Source organism: Gymnogyps californianus, chromosome 1, assembly GCF_018139145.2.
Source record: "Gymnogyps californianus isolate 813 chromosome 1, ASM1813914v2, whole genome shotgun sequence".
NCBI classification, from domain to species: domain Eukaryota; kingdom Metazoa; phylum Chordata; class Aves; order Accipitriformes; family Cathartidae; genus Gymnogyps; species Gymnogyps californianus.
The window spans coordinates 211,296,363-211,309,807 of record NC_059471.1 but is presented as its reverse complement, the minus strand read 5'-3'; the positions used below and the strand labels follow the sequence as shown (position 1 = coordinate 211,309,807).

The 13,445-nt window shown below is 47.9% G+C and overlaps 1 protein-coding gene across 1 annotated transcript in view; it reads right to left on the bottom strand.

Moving 5' to 3' along the window:
- The window catches only part of FRMD4A (FERM domain containing 4A), a 208,442-nt gene that overhangs the window by 101,578 nt on the left and 93,419 nt on the right, over positions 1-13,445 (bottom strand).

Here is a 13,445-nt window from a genome sequence, read left to right as displayed (position 1 = left end):
TCTGCAGGCTTGACTGCCCCAACGAGTCTGCCAAGGAGCTGAGTCAGAGTTACCCCAGACGTGAACCTGTTGTTAAATGGAGATGAAATGATGATGCTGTGCAGAAAATGAGTGGTGGGGACCTGAGAACCCTCCTGTCCTAATTGATTGCTCTGTCCTGTAAATACAAACACAGCTTGGGTTGAAAAAAACCCTGATTTGTACTTAACTCCGAAACAGATTCATAAGACTCTCAACCTCTCTCTAAAAATGTCCCTAAACCCAGCACTGTCATAGCATCTGACACAGCTGAGACAAACTTGAAGTATATTTCCCTGGCATTCATGTGAGCGTTACACTGTCCTCCACCCACCCATCTCCCTGCTATGTCTTAGTGCAATTACCAGCAATGTCCATACTGCTCCTTTGTGCACCCAATGCAAGGGTGGTTTCTAGGTCATGCCAGCAAAGAAAGAAGCAACAGCCGTGCCTAAACACAGCACTAGCTTAAAACAACCTCTGAATATGAGATAAGTTGCTGCGTAGGAGGAGCAGCCTGGTGGATAACACGTAGGTGGGATGCAACTAGCTTCATTTTAATTCCCAAGTCAGACTTCTCAGACACAACCACTGGAGTCTCTGCTATGTCTACGCTGCCTGCTGCATTGCCTTTCACAGACTCCTGAACTAGCTCCCGAATGGCGCTCAGAGCCGAGTAGACCAGGCGTGGGGCTGTGGTCATGTCCTTTGTCCCCTTGAGTCCCTTCAGGGATATGAGCAAAGAGCACACCAGCTACACCAGTCTCTTTGGAGACTCCTCAGACACTTCCCTCCTGGCATTGTGCTGGGTGGGATGGACATTCCCAGCATCCCTGTCTCCTGTAAGATGAACCTCCTTTTGCTGGAGCATTTTAAGAACAAGCTACAGTTTGGCTTATGAGGTACCCAGGTACTGTGACGAAGAGGATGGTAAGGCTGCCAGGTGAATTCAGAGATACGTAGGCTCAGTGCAGGTACTTACTGGGGGGCGTTGGATGATTTTTTAGCTTAACAACAGACAAACAAACACAAACTTTTGAAGGAGAGAGAGGAAGGGGGTTTTGTGCCTGTCAATGTGCAGTTTGAGAGCCTAAGTCTTGCTTTTCCCTCACCCCTGCCCAAGCCTCCCTGCTCCTTTCTCTCCCGATCAGGCCAAACTCTCTCTGCACCAGAAAGGGATTTCTTCCCAGCCCAGCGCTACCACAAGAGGAGGGGTGGGAATGCATGGCCAGTGATGGGTGTAGGGGAGGGCAGGACTGACCCCTCCATGGCCAAGGCCACTGGTGGGGGAAGTTGGTGGAGGTGAATCTGGGCATCCCCATGACGGCATGCATCGCAGGCTTGGCACTGTGTGGCTGGCACTGCCTGGCTCCCAGTGCTCTGGGGTGACTCAGTTATTTGATAAAAGAGCAATTGTGCTGCCAAGCAAGGAAGCGAGCCATCAGCCAGCCTTGCTGGGTGTCCCACCTGAGAGGGCAAGGGTGGGGAAGGGTGGCGAAAAAGCATACCTACTTCAAACACAGCAGGATTTTCTCAAGCCTGGGTTAAACATTTGCGGGGGATAGGTTGAGGTCTCATATTTTGCAAGAAAGCAGAACAGAGCAATAAATGGCTGATGTGAAACAGGCTGCCCGTGGACATAGGGAAGTGACTGGTCCCTCAGCTCCAGCCAGCCAGCACTGTCACAAGGGTCGCTGGACAAGGGGTAAAATCCCCTTCTGATGTCCAGCGACATCACGGAGAAGTGATGCCCAGCGTCCCTTGCCCCACGCACTGCTGCATCCAGCCCCAGGTATTGAGTGAGGAGCAGCACCTGAAAGCACCCGCCTTCAGCCACTCTCCCCAGGCAAGATGGGCAAATGCAACGTGCTGCTTCCTTATTTCTGCTGAGTGAGACCTGGCTGCTGAAAAAGCCACGGAGAGGTGGTCGGCATGGCGTGACAGCTTTCCCTTCTCTACTGCCCAGTGGCGGCTGCTCCTCTCCCAGCACAGCCCCGCTCCTGCCCCTGGGGCTTGGCAGGGGCACGATCTCCACTGCCCTTGCTGTGGGGCCTCCTCCAAAGCCTGTGGTAGCAGATAAGGCAGGATAACCCTTTGCCTTGCAAGATAAGGGAAAAGAACAATAGATGCAGACCCAGCGCTGGAACGGTGCCAGGCTAGTTACTGGGCCAGAGTCCCTGAAGAGGCTTACAGCAGTGAAGTTAAGCCCTGCTAGTCCCCTCCAAGATTACTTTCCACTCTCCTTTTAAGCTCTGGAAGGTTATTGTCCTTTCCAGTGGGATGACTCCTGTGTCCTCCCAACACAGATGGGAAGCCTGAGTCTTCGGAGGGGAGAGGAGGAAGGTGCCTTCTCCAGGTAGCGAAGACTCCTCAAGACAAACCTGCACAGCAGGGATAAGGGCAGGAAAACCCCGCCAGGCACAAGCCGAGCTGCAGCCCGTCCCGCTGTCTCAGGAGAGACCCATGCGCTCAGTGTTAACGGCTAATCTGCTTGCCGTTAGCGATGGGAATGGCTGAGCAATGACCTCCTTTCATGTGAGCCGTGCAGACAAAGAGCTCATTAGCAATGCCTGTGGCAAGTTGTTTTAATTCATTATTAATTTCTGGACTTCATTTTCCAGAGGGATATTCATTTTGCATTAATAAAACTTCCGTCACAGACACATTGAAGAAGATGAAGTCTCTGAGAGCAGGGAAATCAATAGAAAGTGGGCCCAGGACCTTCTACATCCAATACAGTGGGACAGTCAGCAAGATAGCTTGTGAATGCCACAGGCATAAATCAGGAATAACAGGTGGCATTCAAACCAGAAACTGAACCGTGTCCTCAATGCTGCAGAGCTGCAGAGCTGGATGGTGGTGCACTGTGAGCTGCCGTGGCAGCTGCTGAGACCCCTCTGCATCTGCTGCTCTTCATCTCCTTCACACCCACACCTTCCTGGCATCCTCCATGTAACCTGCATCAGAAAAAGCAGCCTGGGGGAGCATGTCAGAGCTGCAGCTGGCTGGCCTGAACTTGGGACGGGATACACCAGCAGAAATCCTTCAGCTGGAGCAGCGAGGGCTGAGCATGCTTTGCTGGTGGGTTGTCAGATCAACGTTATTCAGCGGCGGTTTCCCCTGCTGCTCCCTCCTGCTACAGGACCCTCTTTGCAAAAATACACGTGAAGGACAATGTACTGTTATTTTATATAACAATCAACTGTTATTTTTACTAGAGAAATCAGCAGGGCCCTGGTTATGGTCCCAGCACACCAGAGCTGTGGCCCTGGGGGAGAAGAGCCTGCTCCTGGTGAGCGCTCTCCCCCTGCCAGGAGGAAGGGCTGAGGGACCCATGCTCCCATATAGTGGAGTCTCTGGCACACACCCCAGCCATTTCGTAGCCAAAGACACTGTCCCTGAGGCTTTTCTGCATGGCAGTGAGCCAAGTGCTTTCACAGCTCTGGACCCCTACCTGTACTCCCCAAATCCTACTCCAGCCTGGGACAAGCAACACTTTGCAGCCTGGGTTCTCTGGACTTGCAAACACAACACTTTCCACAAAACTTAATACCTCAGTATTGGGTCAATGGATCCACCTGCCAGGCATGATGGCATCAAATGCATCATCCAGGGGATTCCTGGTCATCTGTAGAGTGGGCAACTCTTCTGTGAAGTCAAACCTGACTTGGGAGCACTCTGAGGTTTCTCCCTTCCCTCTTGGAGAAGCAGGAGAGCAGAGATGGACTCATTAAGGACTGCCTCCTTATTAGCAGAATGACCCTGACACCCTTCGCTGTGCCCTGGGCCATGCCTGAGAGGTTTATCTGAAATGCTGCGTAATGCTCTGCAACTGCAAAGCACTTCTGCCTCAGCAACGAGAAGCACAGCGAGCACACTGGCCGGGGCTCTTCTGCAACCTCAGCTCCTGCAGCCTTGAAGCAGTGAACTCATTCCCTCCCTCTTCTCCAAAACAACTTAAGTTTGTTCAAATAATGACTTAGAGGAAAGGGAGAGCTTTATTAGTGGTGTCGGGAGGTAGCAGGGAAAGAACTGAGCCTCACTAGCAGCTCTGTGACTTGAACTTGCACCAAGAAAGCTTATGAAAAGGCACCAAAGACAGAGCAAGAAGCTGTAAGCGATCACAGCTGGCTGACACTCCCAGGGCTGCCTCCCTGCATTTCCCCATTGCTTAAGAGCCCCACATACCCTGGGCTGCAGGCACAGCCTCTGCCAGAGAGAACCACACCAAGACAACTTCAGTGCATGCAATGCCCAAGCTCTGTCTTTATCTCCTTGGCTGTATTTTAAGGAGCATTCACCACTGACAAATTAACTACAGGGGATGAGTCTCTCTTCCATGCACTGTGTTTATCTCTGTACAGAGACACTCTATACGGTGCACTCTATACAGGTATCTCTTCCCAATTAGACATGAAGGCAACTTCCCTGAATAATGATAGAGCACAGCAAGCACTAAAGGCAAGTAGGGAGGGGAAGGGCAAGCCCAAGAGTGCCTTGGGAAGGGGAGATGGAGGCTGCATGAGGCGTGAGTCATACTGATTCAATGTCAAAACCCCTGAGTATCACAGCTCTCCCATGTATTTATTGGATGAGTTCTCATTAGCATGAGCCCACTAACATGGACTGCTGGACCCACTGGGGGACCAGGCTAGGATCTGCTCACGGGAGACCTCCCCAGCGCTGGAGAGAGGAAAAGGAGGAGGTGAGATGCAGGTGATGCAGAGCAAGGCTTTGCTACACAAGGTGACATGCAAAACCCATTTTGGTGCCTCCTAACACCAGCCACGGTCATTGTCACACAGGTTTAGTGATGATAGTGATACATTATGGGCATGTATTGGCCACAGGATGGGAGGAGGAGGAAGAGGGCTTCTGGGGAGAAGAATCTCTTGTAGCCTGGGGGGAAGCTTGACACCAAGCTGAGTGGTGCGGTTGACACACCTGAGGGACAGGATGCCATCCAGAGGGACCTGGACAAGCTGGAGAAGTGGGCCCATGTGAACGTCATGAGGTTCAACAAGGCCAAGTGCAAGGTCCTGCACCTGGGTCAGGGCAACCCCAGTATCAATACAGGCTGGGGGATGAAGAGATTAAGAGCAGCCCTGCCAAGAAGGACTTGGAGGTGTTGGTGGGTGAAAAGTTGGACATGACCCAGCAATGTGCGCTCGCAGCCCAGGAAGCCAACCGTATCCTGGGCTGCCTCACAAGAAGTGTGACCAGCAGGTTGAGAGAGGTGTTTTTGCCCCTCTACCCCACTCTGGTGAGACCCCACCTGGAGTACTGCATCCAGCTCTGGGTTTTCCAGAACAGGAAAGACATGGACCTGTTGGAGCGGGTCCAGAGGAGGGCCACAAAAATGATCAGAGGGATGGAACACCTCCCCTATGAGAACAGGCTGAGAGAGTTGGGGTTGTTCAGCCTGGAGAAGAGAAGGCTCCAGGGAGACCTTATTGCAGCCCTTCAATACTTAAAGGGGGCTTATAAGAAAGATGGGGACAGACTTTTTAGTAGGGCCTGTTGTGATAGGACAAGGGGTAATGGTTTTAAACTAAAAGAGGGTAGATTCAGACTAGATATAAGGAAGAAATTTTTTATGATGAAGGTCGTGAAACACTGGAACAGGTTGCCCAGAGAGGTGGTAGATGCCCCATCCCTGGAAACATTCAAGGTCAGGTTGGACGGGGCTCTGAGCAACTTGATCTAGTTGAAGATGTCCCTGCTCATTGCGGGAGGGTTGGACTAGATGACCTTTAAAGGTCCCTTCCAACTCAGACCATTCTATGATTCTGTGATAAGCTTCTAGGGGCAACTAATCTCATCCAAAACTGGCCCAAATTCCTACAAATACCTATTTGTCTCCAGGAGGGCGTGGTGATTGACTCAGCTGAGGATCAGCACTGTAAATATCTAACCTGAGTCGAGCCAAATCCTGCCCTGAGAGGACAGTGCTGCCATCTGAGGAGGGACTCCTTGGGGGCTGCAAACCAGGTAGCCCAAGTGCCACTATGGGTGCAACTGGGAGCTCATCTCACGGAGCCACGGGTGCCTCAGCTGGCTCAATGCCTGGTGAGTAAACATCTGCCTATCTCAACCAGCAAAATCAGAGAAGTGCAAGGATTTCGCCGTAGCTTCAGAAGATCATTCTGTCAGTCATTATGAAAAACACAGCAGAAACACAAGCATTCCAGTATTAAATATTCAATATAATTAAAAGACAAAGTTACTGGGATTTGAGCAGCCTGAGGAACTCCAGAGTCATGTTTCCCCAGTGGAAAGACAGGCTGCCCACTTTTGACAGAGAAGCATGTTTCTCAGTGACAGCTTCCCATTACGCTTAGAAATGAGTGAGTTATAGAGAGAGATTATCTATCCACAGTCCAGCAGTGCCATGAATAAAAAACAGATGACATGGTATTAGCAGCTACTGGTATGTCCCTAGAAATGCAGGCACACACAAAGTATATTTTATTGTTTTATTAGCTGTCACACAAGCCTATCTATTCCCCCTCCCCCATTTCATAGCTTTTCCCTAATTCACCGTGGCAGAAGGTTTCTGGGAAATGCATAGTTTCAACATATGGACAGACGTGCGCTGCCCGAATCCATCCAGCACAGAGACACGCTGAACTGTGGGAACTAGGTAACTAGATCACACTTAGCAATGCCTCGTTTCATTAGATTAAAAAGACCGCTACCATCCACTGTCTCCTTACTGGAGGGACTTACAGCAAGACATACCACGAGAATATAGAGATGAGACACTGCTATGCCAAGTGCTGCAATGCTAAAGACTCTTTGCAGTACCGGTGTTCAGTCTGCACTAATTTTGTGCTATAACCCAGCTATGGTCACGCACAGGCTCCAGGACTCAAATCATTGGTATTTAACTGTAAGCACGTGCTGGTGCAGGCTGGTCCACTGGCACCCAAGCCAAAGCCACCAGGGCATAGCTCAGACCAGACACAGTCCCAAGGATGGTCACCCTGTTTGGGGGAGAGAGGGAGTTTACCCTTAGGAACACAAGCCAGGCTGTGCCATGGGGCTTCCAGCCCAGCCAGTGAGCCCCAACCTATTTTATTTATGAGTGCAGACACAGCAGATGCTGTCTGGCAAGTTCCTGAGCATATTTGGTTTCTGCAGGAGGGACCGTGAAGTGTGTCTAGTTCAAACCAGCCTCTCGAGTCTTGCTGACTCGGTCCAATTTTGCTAAACGTTCAAAGGTTGGATGTTTGAAAAACATCTCTTTAGTGGCTTGAGTTGAAATGCAGGCTGGGGGATGTGTGTGGTGTGGCCAGTCCATCAGCAGGAGAGGTGAGGTGGAAAAAGGAGCAATTTGCATGAAAACAGAGTAATTCTGGCCTTGGCTGTGCCCAGCGCGGTACCGCCAGGCAGGGTACAACGCATCTTCATCAGCTGGCAGCGGCTCTTGCCCGTCTCGAGCCTTGGGCAGTGTAATCAGGAGGAAATAAAAGTGCAAAACGGTGATTTGTGCACAATTCTTCCCCTCCACCAACTATTATCATTCACTAATGAAGCAAACTCCAGGTGCCCCCACTGAATTAGATCATCTGCTAAAACCAGCCACAAAGCTATGCTCCAACACCACGGTGATAAGGACAGTAAAGATGCCCGTATAGATCCTTTGTGTTCCCACTCTGTTGCTCGAGGCATCGGTTGTTCAGTGGCCAGCAGCCTTATCTGCTGAAGGCCAGCAGCACGCTTATACCCGTATGCATTAGGCAGTACATTACCCCATGATAGTTACGGACCGTAACTCCCTCCCGCCCCTGCTTCCTTGTGCATGAAACACTGAAATCTCTCATCCAGGACCATTGAACTGTCACTCACTTGCAATTCTCTTCTTGTCAAATTGGCTCTGCCAACAGCTCTGTCATCCCGTTGTTTAACCCATTTTACGCACTTTGAAGAAAAGAAAAATCCAAAGTCGCTCCATAGTAATGTTATGTAAATACCAAATAATGGCCCTTTCAGCTATCATCTCGTCTGAATACAGCATAATAACATTGTACAAAACCGCTCAGGCTGAAGGCTTGGGGCTTTAGGGGTTACAATTCCCCTTATGGGATAGATCCACCATTCCTCAACTCCACGTTACTGTGTCAATACATGGAGTGCACATAATCAAAGCAGGCTGGGATGTAGTTGAGTGAAAAATTATTCATTGAAATGCAAGATGCGTGGAGAGGGAATGCCTTATTTTTTATCACAAAATAGCTGAAGTCCGTCAGTGTCGGGGACCGGCGGTGGGAGCGTTGCTCGTGCTGGCACACGCAGCACCTCTTTCCTAGAGTCTGCGGTTGGCTCTAAAAATCTCTTTTCTTCATTTACATGGGAAAATGAGACAACCTGCCTCCAACAGCCTTCTCGGGAACGTGGAGGGTGGTGACAGAGTGCCGTTGACATTTTTCTTGGAAAGTCAACACCCACAAGTTGTGGGAATTAAGATTTATTAGGGTTAGAGAGACAAAGACAAAAAAATTCTCAAGTTTTAAAAAACTATTTGGTAAAAGGATTAGAAACACCTTACTGACAAGTTGCCTTAGAAATATTCACAGATAGTTGCATTTCTGGGTTCAGCTAATACCTGACACTCCATATCCTAAGTCAGAAGCCATTGCTGACACTCGCTAATTCCCCTACATATTAACAATATGAATCTGCTTAAATGTTTTTGTAGTCAGAGAAAGCAGAGATCATGAGCCAGCCAAGTCTGCATGGCAAATTCATGTCAAAGCCAAAAAGAGAAGCAGTTGGTGGGAGGAAAAAGACACTTTTGGGTCTGTAGCATCCCTCCTCCCCGTCTTGCCTGATGCAGAGGCAGCTGCACGCTTTCCCCATTCAGATGGGGTCTGCATTGATGCCCAGTGACCCCATTCCTCTCTGTTGTCTTCTGTATCGTCCTGCGATTCCAAAGGAGTTTTCAGGTGACTGCATCCGAAGAGACCAGCCAGCTGCTACTGGTGCTGGGACGGGACATCTGCCCGTCTTCACTGCTCCATGCTCAGACCTTTCTCTCATAGATGACAGAAGCCTCAGTGCTTCCCTCTTTCCTCCCTTAGACCTCTGCCTGCTCCATCTCTTCTCTGTCTCTGCTGGGAGCAGCTAATGTCCCCACATACAGCTGAAAGAGCTGGCTGATGCGCTGAGGATGGAAGAAGGATGAGCTGAGTTTTGTGGCTGGCCCCTGCTTTGTGTACATGTGTTTATTCATCCATAGACCTGAAGCACAAGGAGATTTGGTGGCTGCTTAGAGCACTACATCCCATGTGGGAATCTGCATTGCTGTCTCTTGCAGGGCTGGGGAGAGGGAGAGGATGCTGTGCCTGGCATTCAGACTGATGTCCTGGTCTTCCCCGACTACTTGGGGTGCCAGCAGGAACAGCACACTGTAAGGTATTTCTGCCTGGGATCCTCCAAGAGTCTGCAGTCTGGACATGCTGGCTAGATGCACATCACCTTCATGGAGCACCTGCGCCAGGTCCACTGTCTCCCAGTGTACCTCCCGTATGCCAGAGCCCTGACCTGTGCATGCACAAGCAGCCCTTTGCATGGGATTTCCAGAGGCCTGAGAACCAAAGACAAGTGGTCAAAATCCTGACGTTCCCCCTGGGTAATCTTTCTGGGCAGTAAAGGAGATCATGCAGGGTAACCTCGTATGCAGCCACCCTTAAGTCCTTTCCAGCTGAATAGTGGCCAGGAGCATGAACTGAGTGAGAAGATCTGGCCAACCACAGAAGCAAACCCAGATTGCAAGGGCAAGCAGACATCTTCTTAGGAGGGATTTGATGGAAAGTGTGGAATTTCTTACGCTGACTGATGTAAAAATTGCTTTTGTAGCACTGCCAAGGTCACTGCCGGCTCATCTAATCAGCCATGAAAACATCACTGAAGCAAGTTAAAAAGTTGCCCCGAGTCAATTTGTGCATGCAACTTTTGTTATTCTTTATTTAAACTTTCTAGCTTTGTTTTTGGATGGTTGGAAGAAACAGATCCTTCCTGTATTATCTTTTTTTGAGTTTCTCCCAAAACCTAACACAACATCAAATCTGTTTTGTCCTTTACAAGACACTCCTGAAGACAAGCCTGGCTGGCTGCTTGCTTTGCTATGTGTTTACTCTAGCAAATACTATGTTTTCAGGAGACTACTCTGAACTCCATGGGAGGTTTTATAGTATTGTCAGGAGCTGCATTCTGTGGATTAATACGGCTTTAATGAAAATACATCCCAAATTTGACAGTTTTGACTGAGATTTTCTTTGAGTTTTCAAGGAATTTAGAGCAAATTTATGAGGCGCAAACTCAGAAAGACTGGTACAAAAAAGGTACCCACTTATGTGGACCCAAACAATCAACTTTCAAGCAAATTCAGTTCCCTCAGAGCAGAAAAAAACCATTCCTAGATATGATGGCTAGATTCTCAATGTCTTGAACCTATTAATGATCTATTCAGTAGCTTCCCATCTCCTTCTGCTTGGAACTTCTATGAGATTTCTATGTATAATTGAGAAGAATATGGACAATAGATCAGCAGAGCAGAAGGAAGATACCCTCACGCAGGAGGACTTTGCCCTGGTTGAAAACCATCGGTTTCATATAAGCAGAAGACAGAAGCATCTGTGCTTCAAAGCAAAACACTATTTTCAAGGTCACAGTGGCTTAAGCATCTCCCAGTTCACCTAAACTCCAGATAACTGGGACTGGGCATATTTGGCACTTGGATCCCCACGGTTTAGCAGCACTGGCTGTGTCAGTACTAGTAACCTGAAGAGGGCCATAGCATGGACTTGAGTGGTCTCCAGACTGCAGCACCATTTGCACAGTGCTGGCCTGTGGGAGCTAACGTTCTCCCAGACAATGCCTGAGCACCATTTAGGGGATAGCTTGGGCCAGGAACCACTTCTAGATGTCAGTATGGATCTGTCCACCTCATTCAAGGGGAAGAGAGTTTAGCCAACTGAATACCAGCAGAGTCCATGAGCCAGTGAGCACGTTCTGACTTGTTTCTTCTACAGCACAGACAAAGTCATTGATTTTCCTCCTCTATGAGCCAAGTCAGAGAAAGGATGGTCCCAAATTGGCCGTCAGTAGTCACAATCAGGTAAACAACCCCAGATTTCACGTATTCCTGAACCAGAAGAATTAGCTCATGTGGCAGCAGGTTCTGTAGCAATGTTTTGCACAGGTTACAAGACACAGCTCAGATGTGCATGGCACGTCCCATCCTTTCTGCCTCTCACCTAGCCACAGCCACAGCCAGCCAGCCCCACACAATGCTATCTTAACTCAACGGGCAGAGCACAAGGCTTTGTCCCCTCCCCTGGATTTGGTCCACGGTGAAGGACACTGCAACCTGGCCAAGCAACAGAGCTGTGTGCTGGTTTGGGTTCAGTCCCTAGATGTGGACTCCCCAAATACAAGAGCAACTCAAGCTGTTGTCTCTTTCCTCTAACTTGTCTTAGGTGTGGGGAAGGAATGCTGGTCTAGACTTGCTTCCCGCTGTGAAGCAGGGATGTGATGACCTTCTGAGTTACATTGGCGTAACACAGCTGACTTGGTTACTTGGGTTACAAGTTTTCTGCTTTGTATAACTGTTCTTTTAGCACGCTCCTACACCTCGATATCTTTGAGTGGCCTGGAAGAAGCGTGGGTAGCCAGGCAACTCTTCTTCTTTCCCTCGTCCTTGCAAAGAGTCAAAAAAACCTCATTTTGTAACACAAAGACATTTAACCTGTAGAAGTTGCCCCTGCAACAGAAATACTAACAGAGACACTGGCTGAATTTTGGATTTCATTGCCATTATCTGTAATCAATTTAAGCAAGCAAAGATATCAGTGAGACTAAGCATATCTCATGCTTTTATCACAGAACTGGAGTCTGCAGAGGATTTTTCACCTTCCTTTGCACGTAACATACAGCACTGATGGATACAGAGACCAGATTAGATGGAGCTCTCCAATTGGAGATTGGTGCTAAATTAATACAAACTGAAGCAGCTCAAGATGCAAATTACACATTCTGTGGAGTTAAGAGGGTTTGTGTACAGGGCTTTGGTTCAAACCCTTGTCTTAATGCAAAGGAAAAAAGACAGGGATATGGCATTCTTTGCAGCATGCTGGGTTGAAAGTTATATGGCTTAGTTTAAGAAAGCGCTTCCAACATGACAAATTTATGCAGATAATCTGTATCGTAAATGTTTGGCTTAAGGTACTTTGGGTCTTCATGTGTACTTGCCTTTCGGTTTCTGGAGATCTGTATAATTTTGAAAAAGGGTCGTCAACTACTGCAAGAAAGTCAATTGTGTTTTAAATCATCCGACTGTATCACATGTGGCAAATCAAACTTTGAACATGAAGTGAGCTTCAGAGCCAACTTTCTGTGGCAGGAATCCATTTCACACTCAGCCGACAACAGGGTTTGATAAGAGCTCAGCCAGTGTGAATAACCAGCTGCCTGCTATATATATTTTGATTTGGTAGCATCTGTTGAAGTTTTATATCACTGAGAGATTGTTGGTATTCTTTTTAAGCATTAAAGCTACCTTGACAAGGTCAACAACAATTTCTACAGAGGTCAGCATTTTTATTTTGAAATATTTGATCATAATTCTATCAAACATTAAAGAAAGAGTTTGGCTAGGGCACATAATGAAATTGGACAGCTCACACAATCCATTTATCTTTTCGACTGTAAACCTCTGAAGCGCTCTAGTTCATCCAGTTTCAAATCAACTGTAGAAATGTCCATCTCCCTTCATCCAGCCCACAGAAATTGGTGCTTGGAAATGCTCTTGATCTCTTATTGCTGATGTGGAAAAAGAAAAATAATTTCCCAAGACATACTAGCTTAGCTGCATTCTTATGTTCTGTTTGCTTTTTAAAAATCTCTCCTGACTAAGGATGTTTATTTCCATCCTGACTCAAAGTCACTTCTTCATTGCTGAAAATATTTAATAAGCTAAGTGAATGCTTATTTTTGTAGCACATTTTCTAAACACATTAAAACCATTTATAAAAAAAAAACACGCAAAACCTACATGACGATCTTATGAATCGCGATAGCAAATCTAATGGCAATAAAAGTCAATAAAATCAATAATAGTGCTAGGTCTGATGCATAGAATTAGATCTTCCTGTTTTATCCTACACACCATTTGTGAGTGCAGAGAAACTAATTAAACTTAACGAGAGCTACATCCTCATGTGCTGAGACTGGGGAAGGGGGATGCCTTCAGAAGCATAATGGGTACATAGGCTTTTGTGCATTCATCTTCTTTATCTGTACTTATACCTAGGGATGTAGTCAAGGGAGCTGACTCCACTGTTAGAATCTCCATACATACAGCAATATTAGATACTCCCTCTCCTAAAGAGCTTGGAGTTGAAGCATATTGGTCTTCGTGGATG